Source organism: Hakea prostrata, chromosome 8, assembly GCF_041222555.1.
Source record: "Hakea prostrata isolate BN-2017 chromosome 8, UWA_Hpros_2, whole genome shotgun sequence".
Taxonomy (NCBI): Eukaryota; Viridiplantae; Streptophyta; class Magnoliopsida; order Proteales; family Proteaceae; genus Hakea; species Hakea prostrata.
The window spans coordinates 23,582,017-23,593,747 of NC_142607.1; positions in this window are offsets into that span (position 1 = coordinate 23,582,017).

The following is an 11,731-nucleotide window of genomic DNA, read 5'->3' on the forward strand; positions in this document are numbered from 1 at the left end:
TCAAAGGCACACCATGCAGACGAACCACATTATCCACATAAAGCCCGGCTAGCTTATCCAGTAGTATGAGTGATCTTCATAGGAATGAAATGGGCTGATTTGGTCAACCTATCAACAATCACCCACACAAAGGTCATTGCCTTTACTTGTCCGAGGCAAGCTAGTCACAAAGTCCATGGAGATATCTTCCCACTTCCAACTAGGAATAGGAAGGGGTTGAAGTAATCCAGATGGAGGTTGTCGAACGGCTTTCACACGTTGGCAAGTCTCACACTTGGCAACAAAATCGTCAACATCCGCCTTTAGACCAATCCACCAAAAATGTTCCTTCAAGTCCTTGTACATCTTGGTGCTTCCCGGTGTACAAAGAAAGACCGACCGGTGTGCTTCCTTCAATATTTCATTCTTAACTTCATCGCTTGCAGGCACACACAGCCTTCCTCTAAACAACAAAGCACCATCCATGGATATACCAAAGTCGGGGTCCGACTCAGATTCGAAGAAATCTTCTCAACTTTGGTCAAAAACTCCTGATCGTAACTCGCAGCAGCAACAATCTTATCTCTAAGACCAGATCTTGCCGTCATGGCGTAAAGAATAAAATCAGAATTCTCAGGGGACGATTTCCAAACCAAAACTCTCAATAGAAGACCACAATGGTAAACTCAAAGCATTCAAATCCAAAGTCTTCTTCTCGGTTCTTCCTACTAAGAGCATCGGCAACAACATTTGCTTTCCCAGGATGATACCGAATATCACAATCATAATCGGAGACGAGTTCCAACCATCTCCTTTGTCTCATGTTCAACTCCTTTTGGGTAAAGAAGTATTTCAAACTCTTATGATCCGTGAAAATGGCAATCTTCTCACCGTAAAGATAATGTCTCCAAATCTTCAAAGCAAAGACAACGGCGGCAAGTTCTAGATCGTGAGTGGGGTAATTCCGCTCATAATCCTTCAATTGCCGAGAAGCATAGGCTACGACCTTGCCATGTTGCATCAAGACACAACCCAAACCAATCTTTGACGCATCGGTATAAACCGTCATACCACCGGAACTATCGTGATAGTCAAAACCGGGGCACTTGTCAATCTATCCTTCAACTCTTGGAAATTCTTCTCACAAAGCGCCGACCAAACAAACTTCTCTTCTTTCCCGGTCAACTTAGTCATAGGAGCAGCCAACCGAGAAAAGTTCTCAATAAACCTTCGGTAGTAACCCGCCAATCCAAGAAAACTTCTTATTTCCGTTATCGACTTCGGTCTCTCCCAATCAGCCACAAACTTGACCTTTTCAGATCGACACGAATACCTTCGGCTGAAACTACATGACCAAGGAAAACCACTCTCTTAAGCCGTAAATCACACTTGCTAAACTTAGCAAACAACTTCTTTTCCCGCAACCTTTGCAAAGTGAAACTTAGATGACTCGCATGCTCTTCTTCGCTTCTTCGAATAGATCAAGATGTCATCAATGAAAACAATCACAAACTTATCAAGCACATCATGAAATACTCGGTTCATGAGGTCCATGAACACCGCAGAGCATTGGTCAATCCGAAAGGCATGACTCTAAACTCGTAGTGACCATACCGCGTTCGGAAAGCTGTCTTGAAGATATCACTAGACTTCACTTTCAATTGGTGATATCCGGACCTTAAGTCAATCTTCGAGAACACAACCGCACCCTTCAACCGATCGAAGAGATCATCGATTCTCGGGCAGCGGATATCTATTCTTGATAGTCAACTTATTCAACTCACGGTAGTCGATGCACAAGCGCATACTACCGTCTTTCTTCTTGACGAACAAGACCGGAGCTCCCCAAGGTGACACACTAGGCTGTACGAAACCTCTATCAATGAGCTCATTCAACTGATTTTGCAACTCTTTCAACTCAGTAGGAGCCATCCTATACGGAGCTTTAGATACCGGAGCGGCACCAGGGACGAGATCAATAGAGAATTCGACATCTCTCGTCCGGAGGCACTCCCGATAGATCATCGTGGAAGACATCAACAAAGTCGCAGACAACTCGACTTCGTCGACTCTTTTCTCCACTATACCCTTGCCTTCGCATGAAGCATCATCCACTAGGGCATAGACTTGCATCAAGCAGATAAAGACCTTCTTACAAACCCTTCTCTTTTCACCTTGAAATTCAAAGACCGGACTTCCACATATATGGAACTGAATCTTCTTTGAGGAACAAAGGAACACAGCTTTATGGGCCGTCAACCAATCAATTCCCAAAATAACATCGAAGTCCTTCATGTCAAGAATCACAAAATTGGCTTCCAAGTTCTTCTCACCAATCAACACAGACATTTAGATAACCCCTTATCTAGTTTCACAACAGACCAGTAGGTGTACTAATCAATAAACAACTAGACAACTTCTCAGGGATTAGGTTAGTCTTCTTGATGAATGCAGATGACATGAACGAATGAGATGCACCCGTATCAAATAAGACAAATGCAGAAATAGAAGCGACTAACAATGTACCCGTAATCACATCATGGCTTGGATCCCGCTCAAGATCGGAAATACCGAAAACTCTACCAGCAGGGAGGAGCAGGAGCACTCTTCACCACCGGGGCAGGCTGTCAAGGTGCCGCTTCGGACAGCACGAGCAAAATGACCAGCTTGCTTGCAGTAGAAGCAAACAGGATTGCCGGATCCAACAGGGGTGGCTGCAACAGAGGACTTCCCGAACAAAAGGCCTTGCACTCGCACTTGCACTTGCACTTGCATTTGCTGGTGGTCGGTTTCCGCCATACCGTTTAAACCGGCCGGGCTGCCGAAAAACCCGTGTTCCGACCTCACACTCTTAGCCCGAAAGGTAGGAGTGGGGTAGGGTGTAGGTCTCACATAACGACGGTCATTGCGATCCACCAAACCAGAATTCCTTGATCGCCAAGGCTTCGCACACGAGCACTTTCCTTCTCTCGTTTCTTCCAACTTCTTCGAGTTCTCGCACCACTTGAGCATAGCTCACTATAGGCCGGACCGTGAGATAAGCTTTAATGGCAGGGCGCAGTCCTTTGAAGAACTTCTTTGCTTTGGCGAGGTCTTCCTTCAAAGAATCTGAGCAAAGAAATGAAGCTCCTCGAACTTCCGTTGGTACTCCAACACAGACAAAGTTCCTTGAGTCGAATCATAAACTCAGCCTTCCTTTGCATCCTTCACCGCCTCGGGAAAGTAGTTCATACAAAAAGCCTCTTTGAATAACTCCCAAGTTACAACTCCCGCATGCAAACCTTCCAAAACAGACGAGTGGAGATCCACCATGCATCAGCTTCCTTGTTGCAACTTCGCCAAAGAAACAAAATCTTCTCGAGCTTCCGAGCATTGCAGATGCCGGAAAGCCTTCTCCAACTCACGAAGCCACTTGTTAGGAAACAAGGGGTCCTTGGTAACACCAAGAAAAGTGGGTACTTGCATCTTCGTAAAACTCTCCATCAAAGTAGTATGAGGAGTTCCAACTTAAACCTCCCGCATTCAGGATCGCGGCATGAGGATTCACATTAGCACCAGCCCGGGTCTCATTATGCAGTCATGAAACCCACCAACATCTCGGTTGAACCGAGCCGCTTGTCGCCGCATCATATTGCCCATGATATTGGCAATATCTCTCAAACTTCCAACATTCGGGGCACCATGGGATCTCATGAGTACCCCGATCAGCATTTGGTATCTCACCACCTCCATGAGGTACTTCACCACCTCCCCGAGGTATTTCACCACCTCCATGACCACCGGATTCACCACGCCCACTTCTCGTAGTAACCATTCTCGCAAAAACCGAGAACATCAAAATACCGAATTTCGAAGATTCAACATAAACCACAAGTCCAAATGATTTGAAAACTTAAATCATGCTCAAATATATCCATATAGTCATCAAACAATATTCCATAAGGCAAAAATCACATTTTCCAAAAAATTCAACAGCAAATGAGGTCACCGTGACCATTGGTCGAGTGGTTGGTCGAGTGACCCACCGACCAATCAACGACTAATGAAGACAGTAATACGAAAATTCGCATTATAAGCCTCATTTCCACATTCCAACCTCATTCTAACTTCTTCCAAAGGTGAGAGAGCTCTAGGGAAAATATCCAAGAGTTCCCACAAGTGTTCTTGAGGTGATTTAGTGCTTCAACAACAACAACACAACACACCATCTTCACAAACAAGGTAAATCTCTCATTCTTTCTTCCATTTTCATCTTCTCATGCTTGCATTTCAATAAAACCATGCTTTACTTGTATCCAATGCTAGAAATCATGCTTAGGAATGCTTAGAAACATATTCCCTAGGTTTTAAACACAATGACATGCATAGACAACAAGTTTTAACACATTTGGTGCTCATCTCGCAAAGTTTTATACCGAAATCGATATCTTTAGAAAAATTTCGTTTTCTCTCAAACCGCTTGAAATTTTCGCACGAGATCAAATGCTACATGCTCAAGATGACATTGTAGATAGGTCCATACAATTTGATTTAACCAATTTCAACTTTTCAAAAATCCAATTTTGACCTAAATTGCAAAATCCCCAAATTTCTTCTTGCTGAATTTTTCGCTTTAATCCATGTTTTCGATCGATTTTCATCAAAACAACTTCATAGACATGAAATTCCAAGTATTGTGCACATGCTAGTATGTTCAAATCAAATTTCCCCAAATTTGAAATTTTCCGAAAAATTACGAAAATACCCTTTTGGCTCAAATCTTGAAATAGCACTAATTGGAATTGTCTCTTGTCTCTTCCACAGATACATCATGCAGAGGGGAGGACGAGGAGGAGGTAGAGGTAGAGGTCGCATCGTAGGTGCTCTCAGGGGGCGCAGGTCGTGTTCCTTTCGAGCCCGCAGAGGAGGTTAGGAGACCGGACCTATTTGACACACCTCAGCCGAGTTTCGTACGAGGCCTACTTCAGCTATTGTAACATCGAGATGGGGCGTCTACTTCACTTACGCCAGCTCGTAGCCTTCAGATCCGGCAGAGGTTCGACACTTTACAAAGGACTCACCTCTTCACCGAGGATTTGCCGGTATACCCGGAGCTAGTGAGGTTGTTCTTCAAAGAACCTTACTTACACAGAGGAGGCTCTGGGGCCAGGGACATCCACTCGTACTTGTCCTCGGGAGCAGTGGTCCACTGTACTCAGATTCGCTTCTCTACCCGGACACCGGCCGAGATCTTGCAGTGTCCCTTACTACCCACAAGCAGTGTGTGGGATACCCGCAGGAGCAGCACCCGGACAGCCATCTCGATGCCGTACGTAGCTTCACGAGATATGCTCTACGCTATGGGATAGCCGCCGATGCTTCACACCGTGGACTAGCGGACGGATGACGGGTTCTCGCACGTATTATCGGTCGCATAGTCGGCCGAAACATCATGCCGAAAGCCGGACATCACCATCGGGTCACAAGTGATGGAGGCCTTGGTCATTTACCGCATCTACATGGGCTTCGAGATCGATCTTTCTTACATCATTCAGCAGGTCATGCCGGACTTAGTTCTCGCGGCCTAGCATGCGGAACCTTTGCTATGGGGAGGCTTCGACTTTGATCTTCAGGCATTTCGGGGTGAGTTTCGAGGATACTCCGATGGACACTAGATCACGGGATACCCCATTGGGACTCGGACCATTCGACGATGAGACTACATCGCTAGAGAGATCTCCCGGTCCAGTAGGGTGAGGATGATGATGAATCGTAGGATGAGGATGAGGGATCGAGGATGGAGGAGAGGATATCGGTCCCGATAGTGATGATCAGGCCGGAGATGATACGTATATGCGCGAGGCCGAGCCCGTGCATCACGAGTTTCCTTCATCACACTTCGAGGCGTGGGCCCTTCACATGCGGTTCCGGAGACTTCAGATCTTGGTGCACAGATGAGATCGATGACTTCCATGCTAGAGAGGATGGAGGTCAGACAGAGCAGATGTACGAGAGGATGGAGTCTCGACAGACAGATAGAGCATCGTGTGACTCAGCTAGCAGAGGAGTTCGTAGCATATAGAGATCGTAGTAGATCACCTAGATAGACCGTACCTTAGGATTTCCCATTTATGCATTTCAGATGTAATCATTGTAAAAACTTTTGAAATTAATGAAGTTCATTTTGTTTCTCTTTAATTATTGTATGTTATGCACTTTTCTTTTCCTTGCATTAGTGTCATTTGTTCAAGTATAATTATGGTATGTTATTCGTAAATGTTCGTTATGCCTCAAAGTTCAAGTTTCTAATTCAAGTTGTTCTATTATTCACTTCTAAGAGTAGAAGAGTCACTTGTGATCAACTAATTCTCATTTTCCCTTCTTAGGCCCTTAATTGCCCCAGCCACCAGCCCCCCCCAGCCACCCACCCAATCGCAAAACAAATTCACAGCCCCCCAAGCAAAAATAAAAAAAAATAACAAACAAATTTACATACATAGTCAGCACCCCTTCTTTCCCTTTGTACTCTTCTTCTTCCCTTCGGGGTGTTTACTATATTCATATATTCATCTCCCCAAAAAAGAAAATCCAGGTGGTCCAGCAGAGTATGAACATATTCTAGAAGATGTGGAAAGTTTTCTTCAATGTACTTAGTGAACAAATAATTCTCAAGTAACTAACTTCCTCATCATCGGATGTATATATTGGGTTTACAACTTCTTCAAATTCATGTTCCATTGGTTCAGCCTTCTCATTCATAGTCTCTTCCATGGCTTCTTCAACCTCTTCATCAACTACATGGTCCATGGCTTTAACTTTTTGCTTTAACTTCTTCATTGGAAGTCTCTAGTATTTAAAACATCAAGAATTGACTCTTTCCTTGTGACCGAAATAGTTGGAGTTGCAATTATGAACCTCATAGATGCCAATATTTTTACCTATGGTGCATCTTCACTCCTCTAATTTTCAAGGGCAAATATGAACAGCTCATTCACCTCAAAATGGTTCACACACTCAAAATATCCAGAATGGATTTAAAGATTGCACTCACTAAGTCTATCTTTTCGGAATCTTCCATCTTCTCAATACTTTAAAGACTTTTGTGGTAGCACATGTTGGAGTTGGACAATAAAGGAACATATTTCAGCCTTACACTCTTGGATTTCTCCTCCATAGTATCAAATCTGTCCTTCAGGCTTTGTACAATGAGTCGATCATTCTAGAAATTGGAGCATGTTAGGGTTGGTTGTAACTACCCCCTTCCACCATGGATCCACATCAATGATGTAGAGCCAAGATGAAGGGATGCATTCTAGCCTCAGTTTAGACCTACAAATCAGAAAGTCAGAATCCAAGACAGAATGAAAGTCCTTAGGGGTATGGCTGAATTAGATTGTAAAGTCTAGATCCCCATTTGAATGAATTATAGCATTAGATGAATACGTATCAACCTCAATACAGGTTTGAACAAGAAAAGAAGGGGGGAGAAATGGGACAGATTCCTCAACTCTAGCTATTTAACTCGCAAAACAAGGTCTCACCTTCTTATCTTTAAAGGAAGAGAGTTCATATTTACAGAGTGCTAATACTTGCTCTTTAAGTTACATAGAATGTAGAAGCTACTAGATTTTGTTGAGCTAGCTAATATTCTCAGCAATATCAAAACTAGAAAGAAAGTAAATAAAATCTAATAAAATCATAGTCTTCCAAAGCTGCAGATGCAAGTGGGTCCCATTAAATATTCTAATAATATTCTCATTATTATCCAAAGAAAAGGCTCTGAGACTGTTCACGTTACTGTTCATTTGAATAGTGTTTTGGCCCTCCTATGATACATGCTAGACTTGTTTGACTTGGCTGGTCCAATGGAGACCGGTTCAAGTTCTATATCAAGTTATCGCAATGGATTAAGGGTTTTCTTCAGAAGTTGGTGATCAATATCCTTTGCAGCCTTGCAGGTAGTCAAAGAACTCTTAGAAAATAGAATCTATAACGAGCTTAAGAACTAGAAGGAAGAGGAGTCAAAGACGATGGAGGAGGCAATAGTAGGAAAGAGAGGTTGCGATGTATATTTTCCTAATTGCAGTGCTGGCTGGTTTGTTTTTAATGTTTTAAAATAAAAAAAATTTATAACTGCCTCTTCTTAATCTGGCAGCAAACTACACAAATATACCAAAGGGTAATGTGGCACTGTGACAAATATACCCCAAGTGCTGCCGCTATCTCTTAACACTCCTCCAGCTTGGAATAATTAGAACATATATCAAAAGACTTCATCAATCTTGAGCATATCTAGCAATAGTAGATGCTGAGAGACACAGGAACTTCAACCATGAGATAAACATCAGCAACTTGAATTGAAATCTTCATGTCGAACAAATCCTCCAACAATGTGAACAATAGGCAGTAGTGAAGATGAATCATATCCATAAATGTAGCAGCAATAATAATGTCAAGGGTTCTATCAAAATAGTACCAGTAGTAGGGAGGAATCTCCACAAAAGTAGATAAAGTGTGCAGCCCAATGTTCACACTTGTAATTAAAAAATGCAGCTCCAATGTCAACACAAGTAGGTAAGAAGTCCAGCTCCAATGTCTGCACAGTGGTAAGGCGTTGCTCTGATGTCAGCACAAGTAGATAAATAGTGTTGTTCCAATGTCTGCACAAGTAACAAACAGTACAGCTCCAATGTCCGCACGAGTAGGTAAAATGCAGCTCCAATGTCCGCACAGAGGTAAAAGGTGGATAGAATAATGAGAAAATCTTCAAAAGAACCATCATATAAAACATGCTCTATCCTCAATCACCCAACACAACGACGAAGGAAATCCAAATTGATGTGTTCCATGGTCCACTTAGATAAGATAATGTCAGCTTAGTAATTAATCTATCAATCCTAACTGAACTCCTTGGTTGAATCCAACAAACATATCTTAAATCCTGGGTTCCAAACCCATTTTGATTATTCCTGGGCTTACAAACCAACAAATTGGCCCAACTTGGAGAATTATGGCAATGCTTGTAATAAACCAGATTTTTGTCAAGGGGCTATTGATAATAAAGGAAAAATGGCAATGATGTAAATATTGCAAAACTGAAATAGGAACGGAATGAATGTTGGGAGAAATCTCAAAAGGAAACAAAAGCTAAAGGGTATAGTTGGAAGGGAAAACTTTAATGGCAACATGTAAATAACTTGGAGATATGGGTAATAATTAGAGATGGGATTTCCATATACGAAACCAAATAAGTTAAAGCTAAAAGGATGAAAGAAGAAGTCAAATCTGGTAACTTTAGGTAATTTGACAACCCAGTACTTCCTGAAAGTGAGCACTGAACAAAATAGAAACTTTTTCCCTTTTTCTTTGAGAAGAGGGGGAACTATGGAATAGGAGAAACTCATCATCTTCAACCTCTAGACTCAAGCAATAAAGGTAAGAGGCTCTGCCTCCAGTATGAACCAGAGGCTAAAGCCTGGAAAAACTTTGAATGAAGAACTTGTGGAACAAGAACTTGTGAAACAAACCCAGATCTATAACCTGTACTTGCAAACAGTGAGAGAAATAAAGAAAAGAGAAAGAATGTAAGAGAAAATTAGACTGCAAAGAAGGTAGCAACTGACATTGTCAGATATCAAGTAACAGCAAAAACTGATAGCAACAGTAGAGAAAGGATCAGCATTGATTGAAAAATATCAACATCGGATTCTTCAATTGCCTGATTCTGTACCAATGGGGAAGCCACCAACAAAAGACAAGCACCCCACTCCAGCTATTGCTCAAAAATCAGATCTTAAACAGAGTATAGTGAAGTAATCGAGACCAGATAAAACCAAAAGAACCAAAGGAACTCATAGGCCAATTCAGATTTTCTGACCTAGAAATTCTGTAAAATACCACATTGAGCAAGTTCATCATAAACTTAGTTGGAAAACACTTTAATCCATCATAATCCTTCCAGGTTGATGAAACGGGTCTAGTCTATGTTTGAACAAAAGAACTTAGACACAGAGCCGTAGATAAGAATCTTTCTTCAAATTAAAAGCTTTGAACGACTTTTGAAACAGCGAGCGAGAAGTAGCAACTAGGAATTAGATAATGCTCTGATACCTATTGGAAAAAGAACTTTATAACCAGCCTGAGAACTAGAGGGGAAGAGAGAATCAGAGAAATGAACAAGAAGTGTGATGTTAGGAAATAGGGCCTGCAATTGTGTATGATGAGAACTGGTGGGAAGAGAGAATCAGAGAAGTGAAGAAGTGTGATAGCAGGAAATAGGGCCTGCAATGGGTATGTTTTTCCCAATTGCAGCCCTGGTTTATTTATAACGTTTCAAAATAACAAAATGTCACCTGCCCCTTATTATTCTGATGGCAGATCACACAATAAACCAAAGAGAAAACAATACTTAATACAATGTGCACTAAGACAAAGCATTACCCTTAATGTCGTGCTATTTTTTTAACAGAACAATCATGTTACTTGTGGAGTACCTAGAAAATTTATATTAAGACTTCGGGAGGAATATATGATGATGGCCTTAAAAATTATGTACTTTATGAAATATAAATTTTTTTCTCCTTCGGGTTTTTTTTTTTTTTGGGTTGGGGGGGAGTGAATTAGTTGTTAGAGATAGGAGATACGATTTGATGAGCTAAGACAGCAGGACTCCCCCTATCAAGTTACACCCGAGTATCCTCATATCTCTAGCAAAAAGGTTGTAGAGGGAGATTGGCCCCAAGTCCAAGAGAGGGTGCCCCAACCGTTTGAATATAAGCTAGAGAAAGGTTGCTTGATTAGAGAGAGCTAGGGAGGGATTGAGGAAAAACCACGGATGGCCCGAAGGTTCTTTTAGAATGAAGTCCAAGTAATTAAGAAGAAGCCCCATGCTAAGCTACGAGGGGCCAGTACGATTAGGCATGTGAGAATGGATGGCATCTCGGATCTCAAAAGGGGGGAAGAGATTGCTCGAAGAGACTTGGAGAAGGGGGATCAACAAATTAAAGTTGATTGGTTGGGGGAGGGGAAGGGAGGTGGGAGCAAGGAGGGATGAGCAAAGAGACAACTTGCTTGATATTGGGAGCAGCGCAGATCCAAGTTCCATTATTAAAGAGAAGGATGAGAGTGGAGTTGGGGCTTAGATCTAGCCTTGAGGGAACGGTGGCGGTAAGCCATATTCGAATCACGAGCCAAGCCATTTGACCCTAGATTTTTGGAGAAAAGTTCTCTTGAGGAGAGAGAAAAGAGAGCCTCTAAGAGATGGCCTTTGATCCATGGCAGGCGGGAGTGGGGTCAGGGGGTCCAACTGGATGGGATTGGAGCTCCGACAAGTGACAAGGGCCAGCATGAGAAGAGTTCGAGGACCTTGAGGGCTGGTCTCGTGTTCCCAAAGCACCCCAAGGGGGAGGGAGGGGGAGGGATTGGCTTTTTCTAGCATCGTGAATAGTGTGGAGGAAAGCTGGGTTGGAAGATCACATGTCACCGAGTCCCCCAATCTCCCAACCCTCCTCTTTCTCCTAACCATGGCAAGTTTCTCGATTCTTCTATGTTCATCACCGTAGAATGGAGAAAACCTCAGTCCTCTCTCTAAGACGTACTTCTCTATAGGAATAGTCTGTCCAACATCACCATACCCCTTTGGTTGTGAACAACAGCCCCACCCAACCCTCGGAAACCCCTAGAACCGTATCCCAACCATGCGAACCCAACCTAATCTGTGAAGTAGTGAGCTGCAGCAAATTGAGAAATCAAATTAAAAGGAAAGGAAAATTCA